The sequence below is a fragment of the Giraffa tippelskirchi genome, chromosome 14 (genome assembly GCF_054371585.1).
Source record: "Giraffa tippelskirchi isolate mGirTip1 chromosome 14, T2T-mGirTip1v1.2.pri, whole genome shotgun sequence".
In the NCBI taxonomy this organism is placed as follows: domain Eukaryota; kingdom Metazoa; phylum Chordata; class Mammalia; order Artiodactyla; family Giraffidae; genus Giraffa; species Giraffa tippelskirchi.
This window is the reverse complement of record NC_137288.1, coordinates 12824632-12835000: the sequence shown is the minus strand read 5'-3', so window position 1 is coordinate 12835000 and position 10369 is coordinate 12824632. Positions and strand designations below refer to the sequence as shown.

Genomic DNA, 10369 nt, shown 5'->3' with positions numbered 1-10369 from the left:
GGGCGAGCGCACCGGAGCGGGAGCGCGGCGGGAGGCTGACGGGGAAGGGTGGGAGTCCCGCTGCTCGCTCCCCCCTCGACCGGCACGCGACGACGTCGGCGGCGGACGGGCGGCGGCACGGGCCACGGATCGGGGCCGCGGCAGGCCCGGGAGGCGAGACGCACCAGGGCGCGGCCCCGAGGAAGCAGCAGACGGGGGAGCGGACCGAAGCGGACGGACGGACGGAGAGGGGCACCGACGAGCTGCGGCCGCGTGAGGCCAACGCCGCGCGAGACGCGGCGGCGGCGCGGAACCGGCGGCGGAGAGGTGGGGTGGCCGCGCGCCACCGCGAGGAGGATGGCTCGAAACGACCCGGGGGAAGCGAGTCGGCCACCGGGGCGCACCGCGGGATCTCACCGCCGGAGGCCTCCCAGCACAGGGGCGGTCCCGCGGCACACCCGGGGCGGCGGACTGGCCTCTCCGGCCCCCCCCACACCCCCAAGCGGAGGGTGGGGGAGGCTCCCCTCACGGGGGCTCGCGCCCACCGCCACCTACACACACACACCCAGAGCCGCGGCCGGCCCGGGAGAACGCTCTCCCGCCTGCGTACCGGCGTGCCCGCCACGGCCCTCACTCGCGCGGCCCCGCCGCGCCAGGCCCCTCCCCTCACTTCTCTCAGGGACTCCGAGGGCACTGCTCCGCCCGGGGACGACACCCACAGGAGGCGAAGCCGACTCGGTCCCAGACAGGGGGGAAGGGCACGCGGGCGGTCGCACGCGCGGGCCGAGGAGGAAGGCCGGCAGCGGCGGGGAGGGGCCGGCAAGCGCGCACAGCGACGGCCACGGGACAGGGGGCGCGGGCGCCGCCCGGGGACCAGAGAAGACCACCGGGAACACGGCCGGGCCGCCAGGAAAACCAGCGCGGGATCCCACCGCCACCCACACACGAGGGCGGTCCCGCGACGCCTGGGACGCCGGCCGGCCCCGGCCGGCCCCGGAGCGGAGTCCCACGCCCCGGCCCCGCCGCCAGGGCCGGCGGCGCCGTCCACCCGTCTCCTCCGCCCACCCTCGACGGATCCGTCTCTCCATCTAGTCTGACCCCGAGGCGCCACATCCCGGGGACACGCTCTCGAGCGAGGCGGCCCAGACCGTGCCCGCGCGCCGCCACCGGCTCGGGGACGAGGGCGGGCGCGACGGACTCCTCCTCGCCACGGCCGCGGGGCTGGGGAAGCCGGGGCCGACCGGGCGTCGCCCCCCGGCCCTTCTCCTCCTGCACTCACACCGCGGGGGCGGCCGCACGCACGCGGCGCACGCACGGTTCCCCCCCACGTGCCGGACACCCGGCGGGGCCCGGCGGGACCCTCCCCCGACTCGGCGGGGGGAGGCGCGGGCCGCGGTAGGCAACGAGCGGCACACGGCCCCACCGCGGGGCCGGCGCACCCATCCCCCCTCACAGAGGAGAGGTGGGGGGATTCTGCCCACGTGCTCTGGCAGTCGCCACGGCGGCTACACTGCGCACTCAGGAGGGGCAGCGGCCGGGGGCTCCGGTACCCCAGAGGCTCCCTCTCGGATCGCTAGAGAAGGCTTTCTCACCGAGGGCGCGCCGTCCCTCACCCCATCGTCTCTCCTTCGGGCCCACGGAGGCGCTCCACGAGCCGCCGATCCTCGACTGGGCGGGAGGGGTCTGCGGTACAGGTAAGCGGACGACCACACGGGAGCGTGTGCACGGTCGGGGCCGGAGCACGGCCCGTGCCTCCACGACGAGGCAGCACCTGCCCCCAACGGAAGAGGCGAGGGGAACAGGCACGCCTCTCTTCCCGTCTCGACCCCTCCCCCCAACGAGAGCCACTCGCGGGACACACACACACCCCACCGCGGTGGGGGACCCGAGGAGGACGCCGGGTTAAGGGAAACGACACCACCGCTCGGCCTCAGGCACCTGAGGGGGCGACCTGGAGCGCTCCAGGGGCACCACCGAGGGTCAAACGAGGCACGCTCACCCACCCACGCGGGGCGCGCGGCGCAGCGGCGGGCACAGCCCTCCCCACCGCGGGGAGGGCCGCTCGCGGGACACGCGCCGAGAAGGCGAAGCGAGAGCGTCCGCTGTGTCCGAAGACCGACGGCCTCACTGACGCCCCGTGGAGGGGGGGCGGGCAGGAGACCGAGAGTCAGGGCCGGAGGCCGCACCCACCCTCCCGCCTTCCTCACCCTCCCCGACGGGCAGGGGGAAAGGCAGGCGAGGGGCCCCGTGGACAGACCGAGAAGACCGCACACGTTCACCAGGAACGCCCGTCCCTCGTCCGGCACGGCTTAGGCCCGGCCCGGGAGAGCACGACCACACCACATCGATCCGTTGAGCCGAGGGGGAGGGGGGAAGGCACGGTGAGGGCAGTCGCCGGAGGGGCCCGCTTTAAGCCTCACCGGCCGCCTCCCCCCGCCACACCTCACCTCACCTCACCTCAGGCGACAGCCGCCGACGACCCCAGGAGGAGGAGCTGCCTGACACGGGGCACGGAGCCTACAGAGCGGGGGTCGTCCCGGCCACCACCGGGCGCCCGCAGCGGGGGTCACACAGGGTAGAAGACCCACGGCGCCTCGCCCCGCCGCCCTCGGGTCGCCCAGAGACCGGAGGTGGCGCCACGGGTCGGGTCTGCCAGACACGCCACGCGGGAGCCGACGCACAGGCCCAGGCCGGCGGCCCAAAGGCCCAGAGCCCCGCGTGCGTCCAGAGGCCCAAAGTCCTCGGCGGCAGACGCCGAGAGAGACCGTGTCGGCACTTACCTGGTGGCAGAAAAGGCCCATTTCGGGCGACAAAATGACAGCGCCCGACAGCGGGGCCCACCCACGACTGGCAGGGAGGGACCTTGGCACCTTGGCACCGCCACCTGTCCCCAGCACTACCCCAGAAACACCAGGCCCGGAGCTGTCGGGGGTCATCTGGTCGACTGGGGGGGGGGAGGGGGGCGAAGGGGGCGCCCGGTGGGCGAAGTGGGGGCGCAGACGCCAAGGGGGAGGGAGCTGGCCGGGGACGCCCTCCCCCTTCGCCCGCACGGGTAGGTGTACCCGTCCGTCCGTCCGAGTCTCCGAGCGGGGGTTTGGCTTCGAGTTGCCAAAGAGAAAAACGAAGAGAGACCCGCCGGCGAGGCGCCTCCCACGAGACGAGCGGGCCCCAACGAGGGACCACGCCCGGGGCCCCAGACCGTCCTGTCCGGGGCACCCAGGACGGCTCGAGCCGGTCCCTGACCTCCTGGCCGTGATTCAGGGAGTTGGGGAGGGGTGAGAAAGCAAACCCTCCGGGGGTGGCAAACCCTCCTGAAAGGGCGGGAAAGCAAAAACCTCCTGAAGGGAGACGCAAACCCTTCTGAAAAGGCGAACAGCAAACCCTTTTTGAGGGCGGGAGCCAACCCTCCTGGCAGAAGAAGGCAAACCCTCCTGAGGGCGAAAAGCAAACCCTCCTGAGGGAGGCCCGGTCAGGCCACCCCAGAGCCCGGCTCTGGAGCGCCGCCGCCGCCGCGACGGCCACCCTCCTCAGAAACCTAGAGAACCAATCTCCGGCGACAGCAGGACGTCCCTAGGCCTCGGCGCCACCGCCACTGTCGCTGCCAGCAGAGCCGGTCTCTGAGAGCTGTGCCCTCGGGCCCGGCGGCTGAGTCACAACCCTCCTGAAGGTCGCCGAAGCTCCAGAGGGGAGGGACACTATAAAAGCGGCCGCCAGGTGGCTCCTGACAACCGGCTCCAATGTCCCGAGGACGGGTCGCTGTCGCCGGCCGCCGAGGACGCCACAGCGCCGGCCGCCCAAACGCCCGAGCTCGGCTCGGAGCCGCCGCCTCCGAGAGACGCGACGCGACGCGACCCCGGCCGCAGAGGAAGGGAGAGGAGCTGGGAAATAGCTCCCCAGGAGGCTGCCACGAAGGAGACGCGCTCCCCCCCCACCCACGCGATTCCAGGCTGGTGGGCGGACATTCCACGGAGACGCCGGCGGGCGGCGGGGCTCGGGGCGGGGACGGCCGAGAGAGGGGCACCAGTGACATCCCGGGCTCCCCCGGGCCCCCTCCCCCGAAGGAGGGAGGGAGGGAGAGAGAGAAGGGAGGGAGGCAGGGAGGGAGGGACCGACCGGCAAAGCGAAACCAGGCAAGCGCTGCTCGGAGAACAAAGCAGGACTTCTCGAAAGCAGACACAGACACAGACACGCAAGCCCAGGAGCAAGAAAGGAAAAGAAGGAGACACTCGGACCCCCAACAAGAGAAAACGAAAGTCAACCTGTGTCGAGACCGTGATCAAGTCCAACGACAACAAACACAAGCATGCGCCGGTGGGCGGGGAAAGTGCGCTTGAGGTCAGGAGAACATGGATTTCAAAATAACTGGCCACAAACACCGGAAAGGAAAGGCGGCCGGGCGGCCGGGCCGGGCGGTCGGGTCTGGGGTGGGGTGGCAGGGCTGCTGGGGGCGGGGGTCGGTGGCGGGGGGGGGGGTGGGGGTGGGGGGTGGGGGGTGGAGGAAACGGGAGCACCTAGAAAGAGGAGGAGACTGTCGGCCGTGCTGAGACACGGAGACATCACACGGCTGGGGACCCGTTCCTATCGTTTGCCCCGGGGTGTGAGAGAGACTTGGCCTCCCGTCTCCTGGGATTTCATCTCCCCAGCAACAACGGTCAGGCAAGCTGTCGGGTGTGTGTGTGCTGCGGGGGGTTGGGGGGTTGGGGGGCGGGGTGGGGAGAAAAAAGAAGACGCCTTTCAAGTGAAAGGAGGGAGCGTAAAGGTCACTGAACCCTCTGACAGCGGCCTTCCATTTTCCACACCAGTGACACGTTCTCCCAAGTCGCCCGGTTCCAGAAAACGCTTTTCGGAAACAGAATCCTCGGGGCCCGCGAACTCCTTAGGAATCCTCGGATGAGCTTCCGGGCCAGGCTATACCGTAGGCAGCGCGCTTCCCCTGAAGCCAAAGCCACGGGCTCCAGAGGGCCACGTCCAAGAAGCTGATCTGGTACGGAACCCGATGTCTTCTTCTCTAGGACACTTCTAGCAGCAGCAAGAGTGCCAGTTTGTGAGAATCGAAGGTGAAGCCGGCACGATGTAAACCCAGCGATGTGAGCGGTCAGAGGCCCATCTAGATTCGAACTCCAGTGCTGGAGGGAGGGGAGCAGTGGGGACAGGAGGGTGGCCTGCGAGTCCGCCGTCCTGTCCCCACTCCCCGTGTGAACATCCGCCCCGTGGAAGGTGTCGAGGAACCTCATGACCTGACCTACGGGGTGAACCGTCGCCAAAGACAAAGAATTCCTCCAGCCAGGCGTCGTCCGCAGCCACGAACCCCTTCCCTCCGTCGCCCGGCCTTTCAGAATGCCACGTGGAGCCCTCTCGAGACGTGTGGGGCTTGGAGGTATGGGCCCCCGAATTCTCCTCGCCCGGCCCTGCAAGAAACCATCCCGGGCCTGCCCCACATGAAGACTTCTCGGGCTTTTCGGTGGACCGGGCCTCCCAGGGTGCCCCTGCACCCGGCACCCTGCGACATCCCGAGAGATCCCACGGAGAAACGTCTCCGGCCACTCGCGCGGCATCTGCCTCGCTGGCGGGCGCCCCTTCCAACCTCCCCAGAGATACGTGAGCACGGACGCTTCTTCCCCATCTGGGTCCCCTCACAGGCTCTGTGAGTTCCTGCGGTTCCGCACGCCCTCGACTTGGCTGTGGTTCGGGGCTCTGTTCTGTTCTGTGTTTGCTCTCCGGCCCACGTGATCTCTCTGGCTAGGGCACCCAGGAAAAGCGAAAAGAAATCGAGTCCGTGTGAGTACTATTCAGGCATCAAGTGGGGATACCTACCAATGACCTCTAACGTGGATCCACCAAGATGGCGGCCGTGTGGGGTTCAGGAGGATCATTTTGCGTTTTCTGGGGGCGCTATTTGCTCTCAATGATTTCACGTGCCTTTTGGGCATGGCTCACGGAGATGGGACGTGAAGCAGCAGGGCAGCCACATCTGGCGTCTCGGCCTAGCTAGGGCGGCTCCACGAGTGACCTCTCGGAACCGGGGCTGAGACCGCCATCCCTCCCCGGGCCCCCCTCGGTGGCTGGGTGTGGGGGGGGGAGGGGGAGGTTTCGGAGGGGAGACGGGAGATCTGGGCTTGTGGTTGGGGGCGCGCGGGGCCACACGTGTCCTGTCATGATATTCCTGCAGCGCTCCAACGAGATAAATATTATTCTCTATTCTGCAGATGGCTATCTGTACCTGAATGGAAATGTATTAGACTCTTGAAATCCGAGCCTTGACGAGGGGTGCGCCCTGTACGTCTCGGGCTACAGGCAGCATACGGAAACTGAAGATATCAGGAATCACGTATAAAGGTTAAAGTCAAAGAAACGGACCTAGTTCAGGGGCAGACTTAGTCTTCCTCGCTGCAGCCTCAAGGTAAACGCTGGGGGTACCCAGTCTATTCTTGGGAAGATACAGTGTTTATTTTAACTGTTGCCAGCAACGCAGCTTCTCCTCTGCCGGAGGTGAAATTGAGATTTAGTTCTTGCAGCTAGTAGTTCTTTTTCAGAACATCTATCAGGAAGGATCCGAATAGCTTGTCATGTCCCTGAAAGTATACTAGAGAACATTTGGTTCAGTTCTCGTACCCAGAGACTGGGGAAATTAAGGTGGCACTAGAAATCGCACCTTTGGGTTATATAGTATCTTTGCTGGAAAACAGGCTGCTCTGAAACTCTAATTGTATCAAACAGTAGCAGGGATAAGAAGTGCATGATCCACAAGTTTCAGTAAAGCTGGCTCTCCCGCTCCTTAACATTATATACATTGTTAACAAAAGTTTAGAACTGGACACTTGATGGCAACAAAGAGGCATCCTGTTTGGCGTTTCTTCGGACTGCAGCCGGGAGAGGAGCAGAGCCGACTTGTTCAGTCCCCGGTCCCGCTACTCCTAGGCCTTTCCTCACACTTGATCTTGGATGCTCTGGGGGCAGGTTGTGTCTGCAACAAGCACTCGATGTGTCCGGAAGCACTGAATCCTCTGTTCATTGACTTTGTTCCCAGGACTGTCTCAGGAGGTGACGATGTTTTCCCATGGGGGAATCTGTGTCAGAGGCTTGCCAACCATACTTTCCACGTGGTTCATGAAAAGCTCGCCCGTCGCCGGTCACCTGTCAACTCACCATCCGTACGAGAGTCAGCACCAACACGCCCGGCAGAGCTGAGCGTCAAGAAGGGGTTGCGTGGAAAGAGATTTGTATGCTTGGTCCTGGTCCTGGTTATAGACAGAAAGTATCAAGGGGGAATAACTCCCAGAATAAGTAGGCTTGCCTGGAATGCGAAATAGTGAGAAGAGGCCTCGCGCTTGGAGGACGGGTCAGAGCTTTAGCCACGGGAGAGTGAAAAGGAAAGGCCCGGGAAAGGGCCGTGGGGCAGGGGACGGTCTGAGCCCAGCACCAGCGGTGAAGGACGAGGAGGCACCTTGAAAGAACGTGCTGTTCGGAGGTTTGTGGTAAGAGCACACCGGTGCTGCTAAAGATGAGGCTTGTGGAACCCAGATAGTAAGGAGGAGCCAGAAACAGGCCAGGAAGGATGAGAATCCCGTGTACTGAGGACCTGCACTTCACCAAGCCCACAGCAAAGGGTGCTGTCTAGATTCAAACCCAGTCACTTGCGCAAACGCCGCTCAGCCACCTCCTCATCTACAAGGCCGACAGATACTCGGTGCGTGAGGTGCGTGTACGTACAGTCTAGGTGGACGGCACTCACATATCAGGCAACCACACAGCTAATACATGCTTTGAAAGAACCAAGAGTGAGCTGATAGCTTTTTCTGGATCTGCCTATAAGCAAAGATACCGCTCGCTGCATACTGTGGATCTCGACTCCTGTCTCACGTCTCCATGAAGCCGTCAGAAAAGTACTGTTCGTGCTCCCTCTCAGGCCAGGAATGACACTTCAAGTGTAACGTGCTCACGAAGTCCTCAGAGATTCATGGATTTGAATCGAGAAATTCCACCTGGTCCTTTCGCTCCCGATCCACTCCTGCTCTCACCACTACTACCACACGGGTCAGACACGAGCGAGTTCCCCTGAATTAGCTTGCACACGTGGGGGTGGAGTTAGCTTTCGGCACACGGATATTTAGAAATTCCATGGCAGTAGGCCAGGTATTCACATTATGTATCGGATATTCGCCTAATTTGATAATAAGAGAGCCCGGGCCTCAGGCATAACTTCAGGCCGATTTTCCCTCCAACGGAAACAGCTCAGATGGGCTGGCAGCCCGAGAGAACGAGCAACTGCCACTAACAGACTGAGACACCTGTGGGCTCCCTCCATGGGGAGACCTTCTGCCAAGGCTTCTCCCTCAAGGGCCGTTACCCAGCCTGCGGGCATCAGCTGAGGAGAAGGGGAGGTGGGTGCCCCGGAAACCAGCCGCGCTCGAGTCAGTCTCCCAGGAGCTCTCGTTCCAGCTCTGGACGCTCACTCCCGGGCCCGGGTTCTCACTCCCGCTTTCAGATGGATCCCAGGCCCTTCTTCAGAGAAGTTCCTCCAGATGAGTCCCCAGCCACCAGTGGGCCTCATTCGACCTTGCGGGACCTCCCTCCCCTTCTGAAGCTAGGTTCCGTCTCTCTCTTCACAAAACTTTAAGTCCAAGATGGATTGTTAACAATGACTTGCCATTTCCTTTTGTTCTCACCATTATTCTGACTACTTGCATTTAATTCCGCTCACCTTCGGATTGCTTGTGACACTCCAGGCCACCGAAAAAAAGAGAGTTTCTGTTCTGGGCTCAAAGATCCTCAGGAGGCATTTGGGCCTCACTTTACCTCTGCTGGAGACAGGAAGGTGGCAGGTGACCGGGACCTGCCAAGAGCAGAGCAGAAGCTGTGCCCCTGAGCAGTGGTGCCTGGCTCTCTCTCATTGGTCGCAGAGGGTCTGCAAGATTCGAGGGGGTTCCTGACGGCCCCACCATGCTGGTGAGCCGTGTCGTCTCATCTCATCGGGAATCTGACCCCGCATCGGCAAGCGTAGCCATGTGCCCTCACCCTGAGTCTCTAAACCCTTCCCAGACCATCACTCGGCCCGCCTTCTCCTCTCAGGCAGAATGAACCTGGGCTTCTCTCCTGGGACAGGTCATTCTGTGTCATGGGATGTCCTCTTTACTCCTATTGCCGGCAACAGGAGTATTGATGTGCTGCTCATAGGTCAGAGACTCCTCATTCGTATTACCCAGAGGCTTTTCTTCAGTCAGTAAATTTTGTTCCTTTGAAGTCAAAGGGATTGCATTGCCTTTGAAGACTATCATTTCTGACCTAGTCGCAAACCGTCTCTTTTGAGGAACTTCCTTAGGGTTCCAGGGATTAAGACAGTTTGCTTCCATTGCAAAGGGCACAGATTCTTTCCTCGATTGCAGGATCTAGATCTCCCGTGCCTCACACTGTAGCCAAAAAGGTATATTTTAAATATAAGAGGGCCAAGCATAAACCTACTACTTTCCCTTTCCATTATTATGATAATAATCTAGTTCTCTTCAAGGCAACACAAATGTTTCTTACTAACTAGAAGGATCATGTCGCGGAAATTATAAAGAGAAAAACAGGGAATTACTTCATGGTATCTCACTACATCCGTCTCTGATCCAACGTACGAAAAATCAAGGAAGTCCACGTAAAGTATCATCTTTAAATAGAGCTCTCCACTTTGAGAGAATAGAACTAAACTCATTAAAACTAAGTTTTCCAGTATGTGGCTGCTTTGAAATCTTGCATCCAACCGACAATTCTGGAACCTATGATAATTCAGAATTGAGTAACCGATGACACAAACACTCTACTAGTCAGGGGGACGTTTTGGATCGCCTGAGTTCTAGGTTCTCAATGTTATCAAGCCAGACACAATCTTCACGGTTTTTCATAGATCCTGTAATATCTTTTTTAAAATTTCAACTTTTTTGAGGTACAATTGACATATAAAATTGCAAGAAATTGAAATATGACTGTGGTGATTTCACGTGTTTACGATGTGAAAGGATTCCTCATCCAGTTAATTCATATCACCTCACATATTTCACCTTCTTTTTTTTTTCTTCCCTCCATCTTTCCCACTTAGATTTTATCTTCATAAGATTTCATTTATACAAAACATGTCAAAAAGATTGCCGTGTTTTACATTAGATCCTCAGACTCTATTCATCTTATAGCTGAACATTTGTTCCCTTTTACCAACCTCTCCCCATAGCCCTAGTAACCACTTTTCTACTCTCTGTATGAGTTTTACTTTTTCCGGGAGGCACTGTCAGAGCCAGTCCTGAAATTTCCTCCAATTACAATTCTTCTCTCAGAGTCATCAGTCCATTTTGTGTTATCTTTCATGTTTTACAAAATTACTCCTAACCAGCAATGGAGCAGGTGTGGCAGGCAA

General features: G+C 61.0%; 1 long non-coding RNA gene across 2 annotated transcripts in view; it reads left to right on the top strand.

The window, feature by feature from the left end:
* LOC145534296 (uncharacterized) overlaps nucleotides 1-9939 on the top strand; it is a 28640-nt gene extending 18701 nt beyond the window's left edge. For both annotated transcript variants that reach the window (XR_014074432.1, XR_014074433.1), the window contains exons 2-3: nucleotides 6186-6379; nucleotides 7007-9939. This is a non-coding gene — a long non-coding RNA (uncharacterized LOC145534296). The remainder of the gene's footprint in view (nucleotides 1-6185; nucleotides 6380-7006) is intronic.
* The last annotated feature ends 430 nt before the right edge of the window (nucleotides 9940-10369 follow it).